Genomic DNA, 20,100 nt, shown 5'->3' with positions numbered 1-20,100 from the left:
CTTTAAGAAAATTAGAGATACCAAGGGAACATTTTATGCAAAGATGGGCTCAATAAAGGACAGAAATGGTAGGGACCTAGCAGAAGCAGAAGATATTAAGAAGAGGTGGTAAGAATACACAGAACTGTACAAAAAAGATCTTCATGACCCAGATAACCACGATGGTGTGATCACTCACCTAGAGCCAGACATCCTGGAGTATGAAGTCAAGTGGGCCTTAGAAAGCATCACTACGAACAAAGCAAGTGGAGGTGATGGAATTCCAGTGGAGCTATTTCAAATCCTGAAAGATGATGCTGTGAAAGTGCTGCACTCAATATGCCAGTAAATTTGGAAAACTCAGCAGTGGCCACAGGACTGGAAAAGTCATCTCACATGCTAGCAAAGTAATGCTTAAAATTCTCCAAGCCAGGCTTCAGCAATATGTGAATCATGAACTTCCAGATGTTCAAGCTAGTTTTAGAAAAGGCAGAGGAACCAGAGACCAAATTGCCAACATCTGATGAATCATCGAAAAAGTGAGAGAGTTCCAGAAAAACATCTATTTCTGCTTTATTGACTATGCCAAAGTCTTTGACTGTGTGGATCACAATAAACTGTGGAAAATTCTGAAAGAGATGGGAATACCAGACCACCTGACCTGCCTCCTGAGAAACCTGTGTGCAGGTCAGGAAGCAATAGTTAGAACTGGTTCCAAATAGGAAAAGGAGTACATCAAGGCTGTATACCGTCACCCTGCTTATTTAACTTATATGCAGAGTACATCATGAGCTAATGCTGAGCTGGAAGAAGCACAAGCTGGAATCAAGATTTCCGGGAGAAATATCAATAACCTCAGATATGCAGATGACACCACCTTTATGGCAGAAAGTGAAGAGGAACTAAAGAGCCTCTTGATGAAAGTGAAAGAGGAGAGTGAAAAAGTTGGCTTACAGCTCAACATTCAGAAAATTAAGATCATGGCATCTGGTCCCACACTTCATGGCAAACAGATGGAGAAACAGTGGAAACAGTGTCAGACTTTATATTTCTGGGCTCCAAAATCACTGCAGATGGTGACTGCAGCCATGAAATTAAAAGATGCTTACTCCTTGGAAGGAAAATCATGACCAACCTACACAGCATATTCAAAAGCAGAGACATTACTTTGCCAACAAAGGTCCATCTAGACAAGGCTATGGTCTTTCCAGTGGTCATGTATGGATGTGAGAGTTGGACTATAAAGAAAGTTAAGCACTGAAGAATTGATGCTTTTGAACTGTGGTGTTGGAGAAGACTCTTGAGAGTCCCTTGGACTGCAAGGAGATCCAACCAGTCCATCCTAAAGGAGATCAGTCCTGGGTGTTCATTGGAAGGACTGATGTTGAAGCTGACACTCCAGTACTTTGGCCACCTGATGCGAAGAGCTGACTCACTGGAAAAGACCCTGATGCTGGGAAAGATTGAGGTCAGGAGGAGAAGGGGACGACAGAGGATGAGATGGTTGGATGGCATCACCAACTCAAAGGACATGAGTTTGAGTAAACTCCGGGAGTTGGTGATGGAGAGGGAGGCCTGGCGTGCTGCAGTTCATGGGGTCGCAAGGAGTCGGACATGACTGAGCAACTGACCTGAACAGAACTAAACATAAGGCACTCTTCTAAGTATTCCTGACAAGGGAAGTAAATGAAATTAAATTCTTGGTTTGTGGCTATTTCATCATAGTGGAGATAACTTTCAGAATCCCATCAAAAAGTGAGCCTTTTCATCCAAATCAGTAAAACAAGTCAAAACAATAAGTCAATTTCACAGGAGCAATGAGCCAGCGCAGAAAGGCCTGTCTCTACGAAAGTAACTAAAACCAAACCACCACTTACACACAGTGCCTATCGAGGGCCACTGGCAAGGGTTTGTACAACTGGGCTTGAGAAATGATTTGATGTAAAAACTCTGCACTCTTTTTGTTTTTAAATTATGTATATCTACTTAAAGAAATTACCACCAGAAAACAGCACAGGTTGTTTCAGGGAAATAAAGATAGACCAGGTGCACAGGGCAGAGTTATCTTTTCCTCAAAGTATTAAATGAGGGACTTCCCTGATGGTCCAGTGGTTAAGACTCCACACTTTCAATGCAAGGGACGCAGGTTCAATTCCTAGCCAGGGAACTAAGATCCCACGTGCAATGCAGTGCAGCAAAAAAATTAACTAATTTTAAAAATGGTACTTCCCTGGCAGTCCAGTGGCTAGGAAGCCACACTCCCATCACAGTGGGCACAGGTTCAATCCCTAAGATCCCACATGCCAAGGAGTCAAAAAAATAAAAACTAAGTATCAAATGACCACAAATAGGGACTTGTTTAGAATCTTTCAGACACTTGCCATATCTCTTCAAAGTTCACTTGGCAAAAAGGAAATAATTTTCCATCTGAATCACGCCAAGACCAACTGAAAAATGCCATTATGTGTGCACAGTTACGCAAGTCGGCACTTTACAAGTCGCTATCTTCCAACCTACATTAAATATCAGCTTCCTGTAGCCTTTACTGGAGAATGATAATGGGTGGTGAGCTTTCCACTAGCAAATAAGAGTGTTTAAACAGAACGTCCCGTATGTACACATCTAACTCACGGGGGCGGCCCGGGATGAGCCAGCCTCTCTGAAGGAGCCTACTCTCCAAGTCCTAACACCAGGCATTCTTTAGAAGTCACTTTGGTAATAAGAACTGTTGACCTTTAGGGCTAGAAACCCTGGCTGATATCCAAGGTGAAACTGTGGTTTTATGGGACATTCTCTTCCCGGTTCTGACTGACAACAGGCCTTACCTACTAGTTAAATTTCTATCTGGGATTAACTCCATCTGGCCAAGAATTACTTGCCTCCAAATAGCTTAAAATACGGAAATAAGATTCAAAATCTCCATGGGTGGAAAAAACTTTTCAGAAAACAAATATTGGACATCCCTAGTGGTCCAGTGCTTAAGACTTTGCCTTTCACCGCAGGTAGAGGCTCCTGGCTGGGAAGCTAAGATCCCTCATGCTTTGAGAGTAAAATAAAAACAGAAGAAATACTATAATAAATTCAATAATGACTTAAAAAAAAACAAGTATTAGTCCCTATTCAATGTGCATGAACTTGCATTACTATCTGTAAAACGGGTATACTTTACAATGTATTGTTGAACAGTCAAATGATTCAGATGATCGTTCAAAGGAATCTAATTAGGTTCTTTTTGAAAAAAGCAGCCTGAAAACTATAAATTCTTATAGAAATGTGATCTAGTATGGTAATAATCTGCAACTGTAAATTCTCCATTTGTGCTATTAATCAGAATGGCTTACAAGACTTAACATTCTGTTTTATGTTCTGTGGCTAGAAAATGGAAGAACAAATCCTAATTCTAAGCTATGTCATCTAAAATTTTACATATCCAAACTACCATGTGCCTTTGATCCCATTTCAGCAGCAGTGTGAAGAAAATGCTAGCAACACTAGTGTATTACACCTTACAGCATTAGCAGTAGTCAAGTAGCAGTATCATATGCGGAGTGGGCAATGCACCAGCAGGGAAGACCAGGTCCCAGTCCTGGTTTCGTAACTTACTCATCATAACACAAAACATTTATGCAAAGAGTTCTGCTTCTCGATTTCCTCAGGTATAAAACAGAGCTCCAATCACATGCCTTGCCACCTCATAGGGTGGATGTGATAACTGAATGAAAACGTCTTTAATATCATACCTACAAGCTACTTTCCAAAAACATATGGCATTTTATTTCACTCTTCTGAAAGATGAAAATTTAGCATTGCCTCAGTAATTATACATGATTGCTAACATTTTAAAACCAAAACCCTTAACATGACTGTCGTTGGACTAAGTAACAGGTTAAAAAGATCAGAGGGTGGCAGTACTTTAAAATCCACAAGTGCTTTTTCTGGTTCAAAGTGATGACTCAATTCTGAGCACTTTTAGAACGTGCTGACAACAAACTGGCAACATTATGAACAGATTTTGCAAAGATCAAAGTATCTAATTTAAAAAAAAGGCATCTCAAAAAAAAATATATATATATATATATTAGCAACTCGACTCAACACAAACTTCCAAGAAACCAAGGAGTGACAAAGATGGTGTTGAAGGATAAGTTGTCTCAGATGGTACCAGTACAAATGGATTTCTTTTAAGGAAGAGGGAAAGTTATCTCAGGCTCCTGTTTCTGGAATTTAATTCTCTACAGAGAGCCCCAGAGGATGCAAGCAACACCCCCAAAGCTGAGTGGAGAAAATGAATGAAACTCCCTAGTCATGAATTAGAAGAGGTTTAAAATAAGAAGCAAAGGAAGATTGTTAGCATTTCTTTATACCTTTCACGTATCAGGCCCTGTGGCGAGTATTATCCCCACCATTCTGAGAAGGCAGCCGGGGTGAAAAGGAGATTGAATAACTTACCCACAGCCTCGCAGCTTAGGCACAAACCCTACTTGATCAAGTCTGCACCCTCTCTATTACATCCCTGTACCAAATGTTCTGGGTATCATTAACATTTTTTCCAGTTCTATAACAAAGTATGCCCCCAAGGTTTCATAAAGGACATCAGGGTGAACAAAATGTAGCTCAAGGTTGAAATGCCTCTATTTGTTTTATTTTCCCAATTTTAATAAAAACACAAGGAAGCAGAGAAAAGCAGTACCCTGGCCTGGAGGCTTCTACAAGTAGAAAATATTTTTCACCTGATTATATACCTATAAAGTTATAAACTTTAAATAGTCAGTGTAACAAGATATAACCAACATTTTCAAACACAGTAGTCACATCTTCAATATAAAATCACTTAAAGTGTTTCATAAAAAGAGAAACGCAGGATTTTTCCTATCTCCATTCCCTTTTCATTGACTAGACCCACTCTTCTCATACTGCAATCAAAACGAATTAGTGAATCCTTCTGCATAGTTGTCATATTTAGTATCTCCGTAAAGTAACATCAGAACATTAAGCATTAAAAAATTAAATAGTTGAGAGTATTAAATTCAATAAGCAGCAATTCTAGTGAATAATCAAAAAGTTCCACAGAAATGCAAAACTACTCTGCAACAAATCCTATTAAATGTAGTAAGAGAAACATTCCCAGACTGAAAATTCATCTAAATCCCTCTTCAAAATGTAAATATGTATTTCCCCAGACAAGAAACAGTCCAAGTCTCTATTCATGAGAAACTGTCAACTTGGGGCTGTCTGCCCAAATGGAGAATGGAATAAAAAGGATCACAGGAGGCATTAACTCTGTGCAAGTATTTGCACGTGGGTGTGCCAGATGTTCTGAGAACATAATAAGACAGAATTATAACTCAGAAGGAGCAGAAACCACACACCTTCCGCTCTATTTTACCCATCAACCCTGAATATTCATTGAAAGGACTGATGCTGAAACTCCAATACTTTGGTCACCTGATGTGAAGAGCCTACTCATTTGAAAAGACCCTAATGCCGGGAAAGATTGAAGGCGAAAGGAGAAGGGGGCAGCAGAAGATGAAATGATCAGATAGCATTACTGACTCAATGGCCATGAATCTGAGCAAACTCCAGGAGATAGTGGAGGACAGGGGATACAGGATAGTGAAGGGGACCTGGTGTGCTGAGGTCTATGGGGTTGCAAAGAGTCACAGACATAGCGACTGAACACCAACAACCTAACGGTAGTCTTCCAAAGGGACACGAAGCCACAGGTTGAGCTGGGCTGAGTGTATCACAGTGAATGGAGAGGACGGAGCACCAGGAGAAGACAAGGAGGAAAGTCAAGAAAAGCAGTGAGGAAATTAATATCTTGGGCTTAAAAGATCCTCTAGTAGCTATGACTAACTGAAGAAAGAATTTCAAACTCCCATGCCATCAGAGTTCAGAGCTCTGGATGATTTACTCCAAGCTACATCTGATACAGATAACTATTAAAAATACAATTTTACCCAGCATTATAAGGTTTAGCCCCTATCCTCAAGAAGTTCATCACAAGATGTAATATAAAGATACAGGAAAAGGTCACTAAAAAGTTTATCCAGAGGAAGTGAGTGAAACCACAGACTGTAGTGCTAAGCATCTCTTGGTAAGAAGGAGAAGAGTAAGAGTGAGTAGCGATCAGGAGTCATTAGGTAACTAAAAATGTCAAAGAAGCTTTATGTCTACCAAAATTTGGTCAAGGCAGTAAGCAGAATTTCCGAGACCCGAGAGAACATATCTGGGAACCTGAACACTTACTAACATTTCCAAAACAGCCCTTTTCACAATGGCAGAAGCTTTCTTGAACTGACCCCTATGAGAACTGCAGCCAGTTTTGTTTTTTCCATATCTACCCTGTACAATATTTGGCCCATAGAAAGTTCTCAATAGATGGTTTGAGGCAGAAGAAAATCAAACTTAAGATTCCAACAGTAAGGATTGTTCAGTTCAGTTCAGTTGCTCAGTCGTGTCCGACTCTTTGCGACCCCATGAATTGCAGCATGCCAGGCCTCCCTGTTCATCCATCACCAACTCCCGGAGTTCACTCAGACTCACGTCCATCGAGTCAGTGATGCCATCCAGCCATCTCATCCTCTGTCGTCCCCTTCTCCTCCTGCCCCCCAATCCCTCCCAGCATCAGAGTCTTTTCCAATGAGTCAACTCTTCGCATCAGGTGGCCAAAGTACTGGAGTTGCAGCTTCAGCATCATTCCTTCCAAAGAAATCTCAGGGCTGATCTCCTTGCAGTCCAAGGGACTCTCAAGAGTCTTCTCCAACACCACAGTTCAAAAGCATCAATTCTTTGGCGCTCCTGAGTTTTCCAAATTTGCTGGCATATTGAGTGAGGATTGTTACTCATATCTTTTTTCCACCACTTAACATCAAAATATAATCTTAACTATACACCATGTATAGATGGCCTGATTCTATATAGGGTCTAACTAGAGGATCCAATAAAACAGGTGCATTTTTTCTTGGTAAACAGAAAAATTTACCCTTTGTAACCCATTTCTCCCATTTTTTGAAACTTATTATTTATTTGGGTTTGCGCTGGGTCTCTGTTGTGGTGTGGGGGCTTCTAATTGCAGTGACTTCTCCTGTTCTACTGAGCTTGGGCTCAGTAGTTGTGGCACTCGGGCTTGGTTGCTCCACAGCACGTGGCATCCTCCTGGACCAGGGATGGAACCTGTATCTCCTGCACTGGCAGATGGATCCCATCCACTATACCACCAGGGAAGTCCCTCTCTCACTTTTTTTGTTTAATTTTAACCATGCCTAGCCACATGTGGGATCTCAGTTCTCTGACAAGGGATCAAACTCTCAACCCCTGCATTGGGAGTTCTGAATCCTAAACTGCCAGGGAAGTCCCTCTCCCACCTTTCTTGATTTCTTACCCCCAAGGAAGATGTCTGAAGTTCTCATCTGAATTATGGACAATTTAGTTAGGAGAAATGTACAAATATGGTCCAAATCAATAGTCTACCTAGGAATGAAATGACTACAGTGTAGCAGTTTACTGTACAAGAAAAAACAGACCTTTTATAGCACAAGGAGATTTAACTGGTACTTATTCTGGTAAATAACTCAATCAACTTGACAGAGGTTGGGAAAGGGAGGGTAAGTCCACGTGTGAACATTGCCTCTTAGACTGCCTGTATCTGTATCGGCTTCTATTTTCGTTCCATGAAGCTAGCCACGGGAACTGTTTTTAAAAGATGCAGTTTCAACTTGATATCATTAATTGTTGCCAACTATCAAGAAAATCTATGAGATAAACATAAAAGAGAATTTCTCATTTGTCACTGAACAATAAGAAACACTTTGTATGACCTGCTTATCAGAAATAAGAAGAAATATTGGTTTTTCCTTCAGAATTGTGATGTATGTAAATAATGTCTGAGTTAAATATTAGCCAGTTGCCAGTGCAGAAAAAGCATGGAAGACAAGCTAACAACCAACAGTCAACCATGAACATTGCCATAAACATGAGTTAAGCTACAGGTTAATTTACACAAGAATATATATTTTTTCACCTCTCCTCCTTCCTCTTTTGATAAATGACTCTCTCCTAGAGGGGTTCCTTTCTCAATGCCAAATGAGGACACAAAATGCCCCAAAATATGTTGATTCATTGCAGAAGATTCGGGTAATTATGAATGATTGGCCCTCAAACTCAACACTCATGTTTTCTTGGCATTTAATTTAAATATAAGTTGACAAGGCACAATTTAAAAGAATGATAAGGTAATCTAATACCTTTAAAAAAAATCCTCTCCCCGGGACTCTCCCTGGTACTCCAGGTGTTAGGAGTCCGCTTGCCAATGCAGGGGACATGGGTTCGATCCCTGGTCTGGGAAGATTCCCCATGCCTCAGAGCAACTGAGCCCTTGTGCCACAACTACTAAAGCCCGTACACCTAGTGCCTATACTCCGCAACTAGAGAAACCCCCGGCTCACTGCAACAAAGACCCATGCAGTCAAAAATAAATAATAGTTAAAAACGAAAAAACAGGACTCCTTAACTCAGGGCTGACCCATTCCCCTCTGTTTTGTTCCCAGTCCTCTCTTCCTTGCGCTGTGTGTACACAGCCGGGGGGGTGGGGGGGGCTGGCCAGGCCTGCCCTTCCACTCAGCAGTTCTTACTGAAACACAAAACCTGTACAGTTTCAGACGAAATGACACCATCTGGAAGCATTGGATCAGCTGAAAAGTTCACTCAGGTTTTTCTGTAAGGTAGTATGGAAAAAGCCAAGCGAACATTTTGGCTGACCCAATAATTTTTCACAACCGTCTGCCCTTTCCCGCTTGAGAAACTCAGGACTCACTTTTCATCTTCCTTCACTGCTCACAAAGAATTGAATCAACCCAGAAGACGTCAACGTCTCCTTAAAAGAAACTTCTAACTGCCTTTAAAACTACCTGTACATAGTTTAATAACTTCAAAGTGAAACAAACTTTTTTAGGTTAGACTACAGGTAGGATGTGTGATTTTTCTTTTACTCGTGTAAGTAATGTGTACACAAGAACATTTATTAATTTAGATCTGGGCCTATTGGCTATCTTTAAGTAAATACACGTTTGCTTCTCTTCGATGTGGGACTTAAACTGAAAGCTAAGGAAAACCTACTAGTTTTAATGAACAAAGTTACTTTGGAATCAAAGATTCATATGCAAATATGTACTTCTACAATGTTTGAATGCTATTTACTTAAGCAAAATACCACTAGGTTTAACCTTGTTTACACTGTAAGGTTGAGAAACAAACCCTTTTTTTCCCCTTGATTGTATAAAAGTTAGACATCAGGACAGTCACAAGTTGCAAAATTACTTATGGTACACAAAAATGAAGCTTCATTGTACATAGTCAAGAGTAGCCCCCAAATCTGTCATCCCCAAAATGGAAAAGTCTTTTTCATCTTGAGTCAAATGAACAAGAAAAAGTCATGCATTAAGATCATGAATACCCACATAAGTAGTAGTACCTGCTGATTTCAAAGAATATTGAAGCCATTTTAAAAAGGAAACTACCATGAGGGCAATCTTTCATAAAACTTGCTTAGAAACAAATTTTTAGAGGTTGCCAGTCAAACTGAGTTCCTGGTTATACTGGATATCCTAAGCCAACTCTGGAGAAGCCCAATCAAAGCAGGCTTTTCTGAACCACATTTCAGGTTGGCTAATGTCACACCAAACCATTCAATCCTTGTCTTCCTGCAAGGCAAGATCACTCATCCTCGGTCCCTCTTTATCTCCTATGGAGGCCACAAGCCACTGCTGCCCAAGTACCTGCCAGCTAAGGGGCAGTGGTAGCTTCCTTCTAGACTCACGTACCTCCAGGTCTGGGCCCATTTCCACACACACCGCATACCAACCTCACCCCTCACACTCATATATGGCCCTATGGTTTATTGTTAGGCTGGAAAAGATGGGAAATGAAAGGCAGAAACTCAGGCTTTTATGGACAGCAGTCTGAGTGAGGTCTTTTAACACCCTCAGGGTATATTAAAGCTTCTATAGTAAGGGAAGATAACTCAAGTTTCAGAAATCAGAAGGGTTTTATCCCCCCACCTTCGAATAAATAGTTTAATCTATGAGTGGTGTTAAAAATTAACTTGGAAAAATTTTCGAATTACATATACATCTTATCAGACATCAAGAAATGACTTAAATCAATAACTCAGTATGAAAAAACAAAATGGATATGGAAAGAAGAATTCTGGCAAAATACTACTACTATCAATGGGTTACTGAAGATAAGGTTGTGACCCTAGTTTACATAATCATAGAACAGATCTGAAAGGCTCATTCCCTGCAATTGAAAACTTTCCTGATTTCAAAGGATGCTGTTCTGAATGTTACATACCATATACAACTCTCCTTCATCAACAGTCCACTCTGTTCTGCAACAGTCTCTACTCCAAGACATGGAGATTCTAATACATTTGAAAATTCTGGAGAATTCTCTTAAGAGTCATCTTGTGCCAGTGTCATACATAATGCTTAGCCTATGATTCAGAAGCATTAAACGTTTTTGTTTTTGAGTAAGTCAACTGGTTTGCCTATATTAAAGTACAGAAAGAACTATAAGTCAGAACCACTATACATGTGTGCTGTTTGTCTTTATAAGACAAAGACAAAATGGGGGGAGAGATATTTGCACTACGAAAGGCAAAAGTTTACTGCTGCTACTGCTGCTAAGTCGCTTCAGTCGTGTCCGACTCTGTGTGACTCCATAGACGGCAGCCCACCAGGCTCCCCTGACCTTGGGATTCTCCAGGCAAGAACACTGGAGTGGTTTGCCATTTCCTTCTCCAATGCATGAAAGTGAAAAGTGAAAGTGAAGTAGCTCAGTCGTGTCCAACCCTCAGCGACCCCATGGACTTCAGCCTTCCAGGCTCCTCCATCCATGGGATTTTCCAGGCAAGAGTACTGGAGTGGGGTGCCATAAAAGGCTCTTATGTATTCACAGAAAAATACTAATATCTCCAGGAAAGAAAATTGTCACTACATTCAATTAAAAGGGAATAAAAATGGAAGACAACTAGATTTTTTTTATATTCAACATCATTTAGAATCAAAGAAATTAAATTTAAATACTGAGATAGCACTGTTCACCTATAAGACTGGAAAGAATTATTTTTCCTTTGCAGGATAAGTTTCCACATTAACAAAAATATAGTAACACAGATACTCTCATATAGTGGTAACTGGTGGGAACAAACTTTGGTAAAACTTTTTTTTTTTGGAAAGCAATGATCACTCTATTGATAGATCTTTGGGCTATCAACTATCTTCCAGAGGACTCTATTCTAAGGAAACACAGGAGACACAAAGTTTTACAAAAGTTATTTGTTGCACCAGGCTTCCCAGGTGGCACAGTGGTAAAGAATCTGCCTGCCAGTGCAGGAGATCCATCCCTGGGTCAGAAAGATCCCCTGGAGGAGGAAATGGCAACCCACTCCAGTATTCTTGCCTGGAAAATTCCATGGACAGAGGAGACTGGCTGGCTATCCATGGGGTGGCAAAGAGTCTGACATGACTGAGTGACTGAGCATACATGCATTTGTTGCATCAGTATATATTTAATAATAGTAACTGGAAATAAATGAAAAGTTCAACTATAAGGAAATGGTTACATAAATCGTTACATCTATACAATGTAATATTATGTAGCCAGTAATAATATATAGAACTGTAACGACATAGAAATCTTGTCACATGTTAAGCAGAGAAAAAAAATCATGCAACAGTTATTAACTACAGTTACACAGTTTTGTATAAACTATAAAACTGTAATAAATAAATCTGTTACATGTTAATAAGTATAAAGAAAATACTGTAATTATCTTTGGATGCTGGAATTATTTAATCCTTACCCTTTTTCTGAATCTACCATTTTTATACTGCAAGCATGCATTACTTGGAAATCATAGCAAACCAGGCCAACAGAACAGGGCTATTAAGTGACACACTTTTTAAAGGTTCAAGGCTAATAACTGCAGCTTCACTTCCAAGAAATACTGAAAGAACTCCAGCACTGTATAATCCTCTGAATTATTGATACATAATTAAAAGATGCAGCTCTTCTACAGCATTATTTGTCCATATATATAATGCTAATCTTAAAAACAGGTAGAAAAGTTGGTGCATGTTAAATATTATATAAACAAAATTCCATTCCTAAGTATTTTTTAAGAGTACATCTATCTAATCATTTCTTTGCATAACTTATGGAATACTGTACTTAAGGGAAAAAAATAAAACATTTTATACATTGTAAAGCACTGTTCAAACAGGGCATCATTGTATCAATTTAAATTGCCTATCATTTCCTGCCCTAATTATCCCTGAAGAAGAAGTTTGTCTACAGAATAGCAATTTCAACTATGTAATTCCTTTCAGGGTTAACCACACACTCTTATCTGGGCTATCTACACTCCTTAAGAAGGTCAAAGGTTCCCAGGAAGGAGAGACTTTTTTTTAAAAATTCTCCTGCCTTTTAGATTCCCCTCCCATCTTCCCTCCAGGCCTAACACTCCAAGCTCACCCTTCAGCCCAAGGGCTCGAGGTTATGTGACAATGATTGAATTCCTATCACCTGGCTAAACACAAATACTTTCATCTCCCCTGTTTTGCCTAAGACTTGATTCAAACAAAGGGGAAAAAAAAACCAAAAACAAAAACAAAAAGAACACCAGATTTCCTAGTACACCGAGTCCTTAAAACAAATAGTAGTTAGTAGAATGTGAAATTTTATGCAGGCTAAGTGAAGAATTAATCTCTTCATTCCTAGTCCAAAATAAATGAGTCCAAGCCAAAAATCAATAAATAACTTAGTATAAAAGAGCAAGTCTGAAAAAGAAGAGGGGAAAGGTTTCTTGAAGGTAGGTAAACACCTCAGTCCACCAATGACTCGAGTTAATCAGGTGACCTTAGTTGAGAGTTGGATTTTTCTAAATAGCTAGGGAAGCACATGCGAACCTCAGGAAGTAATGAGACCCAGGCGAAGGGCCTTGAGAACTGCCCCAACCCCAAGAATGCCCTATTTCCAGCCCGGATCGACCAAGCTGAGAATGGGCCCCAGTGAACCGCCCAGCGGGACGGCTGAGACCAGCGGCCCAGTAGGGTCCAGTGTCCTGTGGGCGGCTTCCGGCGGAGGACTTGTCAGTCTGCGAAACTGACTCCCCTGGGAGCTCCTTCGGTCACTTTCAAGGTGACAGCTAGGAGATCGGCACCCGTCCCTCCCTCGGTGCCGCGCTGCCCCCAAGTGAGACCAGCCGTCCGCAGCCTCTGCAGCTCTCCCCCAACTCCTGCACCCGAGTTCCCAGGACGCCCCCCGCCGCCTGGCCCAGATCCCCTCCGCACCCCCGCGCATCAGCACCAACTCCGCACTCACCCGCAGCGCCGCCGAGCCGACCCCGCGCTGCACAGCCCAGACGCCGAGCCCGGGCGCCCCTCGGACCCCCGGCAGAGGCGCCCCAGGCCCACCAGCGGAGCCCGCGGTGCACTCAGGGCCGGGCTTGCACCTGGGCACGCCGGGGCTCGTCCCCCACCCCGGCCCCCGGCCGCATGCCGGCCGCCGCTGCAGCTGCCAGGCGGGAACCCCGAGTCCGGGGCGCCCCCAGCCTCCCCGCCTCCTCCAGGGCCGCCGGGGGTGGAGCCAGGGCGGGGAGTTGGGGAAACTTGTAAATAGGCGAGCGCGGTCGCCTGTGCCCCGCTCGCCCGCCCGCCGCCCCCTCCCGGCGGCCCCAGCCTGCGCCTCGCTGCGGGAGACAAAGGCCGGGCGGCCGCCGAGGGGGCTGCGCCCCCCACCTCCCCAAGAAACCTGAAAGACGCGCGAAGCAGAACCTCAAGACGTCGGCCCCGCAGGCTCCAGGCGCTCGGCTCCGCGGAGGGGCTGGCTTCCGGCTCTCGCTCCCGAGCTGAGTACCTACCCACCCCGCGCCCGCGGCGCCCGCTCCGGCCGAGATGCACCTGTTGCCACGTGCGACGCAGGACCCGCGGCTGCTGCCCGCGCACCTGGCGGAACCGCGGGTCCGGGACCACAGCGGTCCACGGCGGGCGACCCGAGCTCGGCCGCGCCCCCAAACCTGGCCGGCTGCCGAGCGGATCTTACCTCCTACTCCCCTCCTGTCACCTGAGTTTTCCGTGCGAGCTCGCGGGCTTCCCGCTAGCCCGGGGGCAGGGCTGCGGGGGCGGGACGGGCTGCGGGTGGGAGAGGCAAGCAGGCAGAATTGTCTGAGCGTAGGTGTGCGAGCAAGCAGCAGTGATTTTGTCTTCAGAGCGTCCCGACTCCAGATCGGTATTATCTTTGTGCTTCTAAGCGGTTAACTAGCTAACACCTAGTACAGGTTAAACCCAAAAGAGTTCCTAAGGACCCGCGGGGGGGCGGGGGTGGGGGAAGACGAGGCCCAACCCACTTTTCTCAAAACACAAATTAAGTCCCTTTTACTAAACTGAACAAATGTCATCCATAGCTGTTAGACCCGTAAAATATTTTCCTTATCGGCCTATTTTAAATACAAAGCTTTTCCAAAGAGGCTAGTCCACCTACAAGAGATGTATTAATAACGTTATTGAATTATTAAATGTCAGACAACTTGACTCCAAATTTCTTTGAAATGTTATCTGGTTTGGATTTCCCAAAAGCTTTTCAAGAGAAGTGAGTTTTTTGTTTGTTTGTTTGTTTTTTCTTGAAAATTAAGCTGATAATACTGTAATTGACAACGTTTTCTATACTGTCAATATCAGATCAACTAATAGATAATATTGCCATTTACTGTTGTAAAGCCTTTTCATTGTACAGTATTCCATTAGTTCTTCAACAAGATCAAATAATAAATAGGTCAGATTATTACCTCCATTTTTCAAGTGAGGAAATGGAAGCTGAGAAAGGTCAAGCGATTTGCTCAAGGTCACACAGCTAGTGAGGGAGGGGCTAGCACAAACTAAGCTGACCTAACTCCTAATCTTTTTATTCCATTACCTGGAGGACAGTTCTTTGAGATTATTTTAGAGATACAGTGTTAAACACCATTGAATAGTTCTTCCTTATTGCAAAAGCACCAAAAAACAACACAAATTAAAACAAAGCACTAACATTTGTTTCTGCAGGTCATGAGGCAAGTATGCTAATTAGCAACATGCCTCCTGCCTAAGCAGACTACTCCTAGTGTTAAACATATTATTTAATCTTTATAACCCTCATGTGACCCAGATGACTTGGTCCAACCTCCTACAGTTCTATTGTGTGGCTTAGTTATATCTATAAATATAGAACCTGTTTTACTTCATTTTTCTGTGGTATAGATTGAAGGGAAAAAACAAAACAAAAACTCCTAAGTATTTAGAAGCAACTTTTATGGCCGCTGAGGAATCTGAAACTTAGCTTCTAATTGCATTCACATAAAAACAGAAGTTACCTTCTAGGGACATCATCTGGGTCTCTGTCAAGGCAAACATGCTTCAAATGGGGCCTGCTGCCTTTTCTTTCCTTCTTGGTTCTGGGCATGTTGCCACGGTCTTGATCTCTGAACTCTAATACAGACTCCAGGAACAATACAAAGGGTGATAATACCACAGGACTTTGTGGTCCTTTGTCCTAAAAAAAGATTAGCATTTTTTTTCTCCATTAGGAAGATGCAAATTAAAACTACACTGAAAAGTCACTTTTCACTTATCAGATTGATATTGACAAAGATTAGAAAGTTTGATAACCTCTGTGTGTTGGTGGAAGTGTGGAGAAACACAGTTGCAGTGCAGATTATGAATGTAAATTAGAATGATTTCCATCAAGGGCCATTCACAACAATGGCACCCCACTCCAGTACTCCTGCCTGGAAAATCCCATGGACGGAGGAGCCTGGTTGGCTGCAGTCCATGGGGTCGCTAAGAGTCGGACACGACTGAGCGACTTCACTTTCACTTTTCACTTTCATGCATTGGAGAAGGAAATGGCAACTCATTCCAGTGTTCTTGCCTGGAGAATCCCAGGGATGGGGGAGCCTGGTGGGCTGCCGTCGATGGGGTTGCACAGAGTCGGACATGACTGAAGTGACTTAGCAACAAAATTATAAAGACACATAAACTTTGAGCCTGTAAGTCTACTTGTAAGAATTCATCTTACAACACACGTGAGAAATGGCAGGTGTATATAAGCTTGTCCATTTCAGCATTTTTTATAACAAAAGATTTTTTAAGTACATTCATTAATACAAGACTGGTAAATTACTGATACAGCCATAAAATGACATCTGGGGGCTTCCCTGGTGGTTCAAATGGTAAAAAGAATCTGCCTGCAATGCGAGAGACCCAAGTTTGATCCCTGGGTCGGGAAGATCCCCTGGAGAAAGAAATGGCAACCCACTCCAGTATTCTTGCCTGGAGAATTTCATGGACAGAGGAGCTTGGTGGTCTGCAGTCCATGGGATAGCAAACAGTCGGACACAACTGAGTGGCTAACACACTATGAAAGCTTAAAAAAAAAAGAATAAGAGAGCTCTTTAAATTTCTATGAAATGATCTCTAAGATCCATTATGTGCACAAATTTTAAAATGCAAAATGATTATGTAATAGTGTATTTTCTATTAAAAAGGGGAAATTGTATACCGTTGTTTGTTTGTAGAAGCATAATATGTCTCTGAAAAGATATACCAGAAACTGGTAAAATTGGTTGCTTTTTGGGAAGGGAGCTGGGTGTCTGAAGGGCAGGATTTGCAGAAAATTTGAAGAAGATAAACTGCACGAGATATAATTTTGTATTTTTTGAATTTTGAATGATGTAAATAATAGTACCCATTTCAAAACTTAAAATTTTTCACCACTTGAAGTTGGCCATCAGGAATGGCTCAGATTCCCTCCTTACTAATTTAACTTACAGATGAAATAAATAATCAAATTTCTCATGCATTAATGGGGCAACAGCAAAATTCTCAATAGATGCTTTCAAACCATTTGTTCTCTAGTTTATCTAAAGAGAAAGGCTTTCGTACATAAAATTCTAACATGCTGTGATTATGGTGAAGATGATGAGCTAGCAAATTCCTCAGTTTTATTAACAGTGACATCTCCCTGGGGCAGAGCTTCCAGCTAATTTTCCCAAAGTCACATTCAATCAGAAATGAAAGAAGGAGCTCAGGCTAGTTCCCAAGAGGGATATTCTAGTACCATTGATTTGACTGCGGGGGAAATAATTCCGTGGGAATTCCATGGAGTCATTTATTTTACTCTCAAGTTTGATATCTTTTTGTTTTTTAATTTGGAAAAGATCCTGATGCTGGGAAAGATTGAAAGGAGAAGGGGGTGGCAGAGACCGAGATGGTTAGATAGCATTATCGATTCAGTGGACATGAATTTGAGCAAACTCCAGAAGATAGTGGAGGACAGAGGAGCCCAGTGTGCTATACAGTCTATAGGGTTGCAAACAAGTCAGACATGACTAATGACATCCAACACTTTGGAGGAGGAAATGGAAACCCATCCCAGTATTCTTGCCTGGAGAATTCCATGGACAAAGAAGCCTGGTGGGCTATAGTCCACGGGGTCGCAAAGAGTCAGATATGACTGAGCAACTAATACACACACCATACCATCACTTCATTGAACAAGGGATCTGGACAACTCACAAAGACAGGCACAGTAAAACTTTAAAATAAATATTTACAAATGTAAAATAGAATCCAAGGAAAAGCAAACAGCTAAGAGTAAACATATCCCTGAGTAACAAATTAAGCCAGTGAGCTTGTTGGTAGCCAAGTGTCCCAACCACTTACATAACAGCCATTTTTCAAAAGGGGCTGATAGTTCCTCAGTGGAAGCTCTGAGTTTCCTAGCACTGAATTCAAAGAAAAAATTTTTTCACTCATATTTCCAGTCAAGACTACTGAATGGAAAACAATAATATATTGTTGATTATACTGTAAGAACCTTTTATGTGGTTATTTTTGTAGTCATTTTGAATAAAACTCAAAGTATTATAATGAAACTCAACAAAGGTATTCACCCAATCGGGTACCAGGTCAGTGTCAAACTGGACTGCAGTTCCTTACTATATTCTTCAGAAAATCAAACATACTCACAGTCAGATTTTTAATGTCTCCACACATCCCTCACCTTAGAGATAGATGTTTCTTTATATAGCATTCCAGAAATTGTCTAGTCGGCCAGTCATCTGATTATTATTAGAAGTGATACTCAGTTGGTATAGTCATGTCTGACCCTATGGACTGTAGTCTGCCAGGTTCCTCTGTCCATGGAATTCTCCAGGCAAGAATACTGGAGTAGGTTGCCATTTCCTTCTCCAGGGGATCTTCCTGACCCAAGGATCAAACCTGCATCTCTTGAGTCTCCTACATTGCAGGTGGATTCTTTACCACTAGTTCCACCTGGAAAGCCCTTAGATGTGATAGAGACCCAGAATGCTGGAATTTCGTAATGCTGTAGATGACTTTTTCCCTATTTTTGTTAACAGAAAGATGTACATTACAAATTGCCATATGACTTTTGCTACTTGTATCCCAAGATCATGAGACATGCAAAGTCAGATGTGTACACTGACCAACTGTAGCAATGACTGCAGAGCAAGAAAACATCGTCACAGCAGTGAATGATCTTGATTTATTTACAAATAATTCTTAGGTTCCTAATTATCCATTCTTCTTTTCAGTGGGCTTGGAGACTCAAGTGGACTCCCCTCTCTGTGTTCCAAAAGGGTGAGATCAGATTAGGGATGTTCTAGTGTAGAAGTCTGCAGATTAATAAGTAAAGTATCTGAAGAAAGAAAAGAGTTTCTTGTGACTTCAGAGCCATAGCAGTTATAAGGAAATATAGCTTTCTCTTATCAAAATGACTTGAGAACATCTAAGAAACTTCTCCATCCTCTAATAAAATGGAAAGCATCTTCAACAGTCCTTTTATTCCATTTATAGACTCGGTAGAAGGAATCATTCTTATAGCATGATGCCAAAATTATTTTAGCTCACGCACAAACAAGTTGTTCTGTAATTGTGCTTTTGACCACTTCATATTAGGAAAATATTAAAAAATATATAGCACTACCACTTTGTTATGAAACCACTTTGAAAATGTTTACTTGGACTCTTTTAAATGTCATGACTAAAGAAACTACTGTTGTGCGTGATCCACTCTTGACAGTGAATCATAACTGTCACAGTTGGACTTGGTTAGCCTTTGCTCTGATCTGACAGTCTTTCCTTAAAAAGTGGATGTCTTTCCAATTGCAAACTATTTATTGCTTCTTGAAAAATATAATAACAAGTTTGTGACTCTGAAATCCCATATCTTGGAGACTATCATAGTCTCAACTTAGACTTTTTGAATACGCTTTTAATTCATGCCTCTGGCTTTATGCTCCTGGCCAAACACAAGCCCTGAAAGGGCTGGGGGATGCCTTCCAACTAGCCTCCATTTCCCTCAGACCTTGATAATTGATCAGTTATCTCCTAAAAAAGAGTGCACACCGTGGAGTTCAGTGGGTTCAGTGTTGCTCCATGGTGACCCATACCCTGTGTCCAGGCCTCATCTACTGATTGATTTTTGGTTCCATACTTTGGCCACCCAATGTGAAGAACCAACTCATTGGAAAAGATTCTGATGCTGGGAAAGATTGAAGGTGGGAGAAGGGGATGAAGGAGGATGAGATGGTTGGATGGCATCACCGACACGATGGACATGAGTTTCAGTAGGCTCCGGGAGATGGTGATGGACAGGGAGGCCTGGTGTGCTGCAGTCCATGGGGTCGCAAAGAACCAGACACAACTGAGCAACTGAACTTTTACAGCTTTTGGTTTGGGATCAGAGTTCCTGATCCGTACTTGACCTGGAGATCCTCTGGCCTTGCATAGGATATGCAGTCCAGCAGGCCTAGTGTTCTAAATTCTAACAAATGTTTCAAAATATAATGATGTAGGAAGAGCCCTAGACTAAATCAATGACAGCAATTAGCTCTCATGCTGTTACATAAGCATTCCTCAAAATAGAACCACTCTTCTAAACATGGACTGGCAATTCAGGATAGAGCCACTGGAAATGCTACCCTTGTTATTCTCTTCATACAGTGAATAGGACCCACACTAAGGGCCTAAACCGCACACTGCTCTGCGACAACACTGT

At 41.7% G+C, this 20,100-nt stretch overlaps 1 protein-coding gene across 5 annotated transcripts in view; it reads right to left on the bottom strand.

The window, feature by feature from the left end:
- Positions 1-14,696, bottom strand: part of MTUS1 (microtubule associated scaffold protein 1) — a 187,219-nt gene extending 172,523 nt beyond the window's left edge. The window contains exon 1 of one of the 5 annotated variants that reach the window (XM_070781593.1): positions 14,086-14,696. The gene's annotated coding sequence lies outside the window, so the exon portion shown is untranslated. Of the gene's footprint in view, positions 1-13,365; positions 13,606-14,085 lie in introns of those variants that run through there. The other 4 variants (XM_070781596.1, XM_070781595.1, XM_019953410.2 and 1 more) reach the window with 4 other exon arrangements.
- Positions 14,697-20,100: the final 5,404 nt, after the last annotated feature.

This window comes from Bos indicus, chromosome 27 (genome assembly GCF_029378745.1).
Source record: "Bos indicus isolate NIAB-ARS_2022 breed Sahiwal x Tharparkar chromosome 27, NIAB-ARS_B.indTharparkar_mat_pri_1.0, whole genome shotgun sequence".
In the NCBI taxonomy this organism is placed as follows: Eukaryota; Metazoa; Chordata; class Mammalia; order Artiodactyla; family Bovidae; genus Bos; species Bos indicus.
This window is presented reverse-complemented; position numbering and strand designations above follow the sequence as displayed.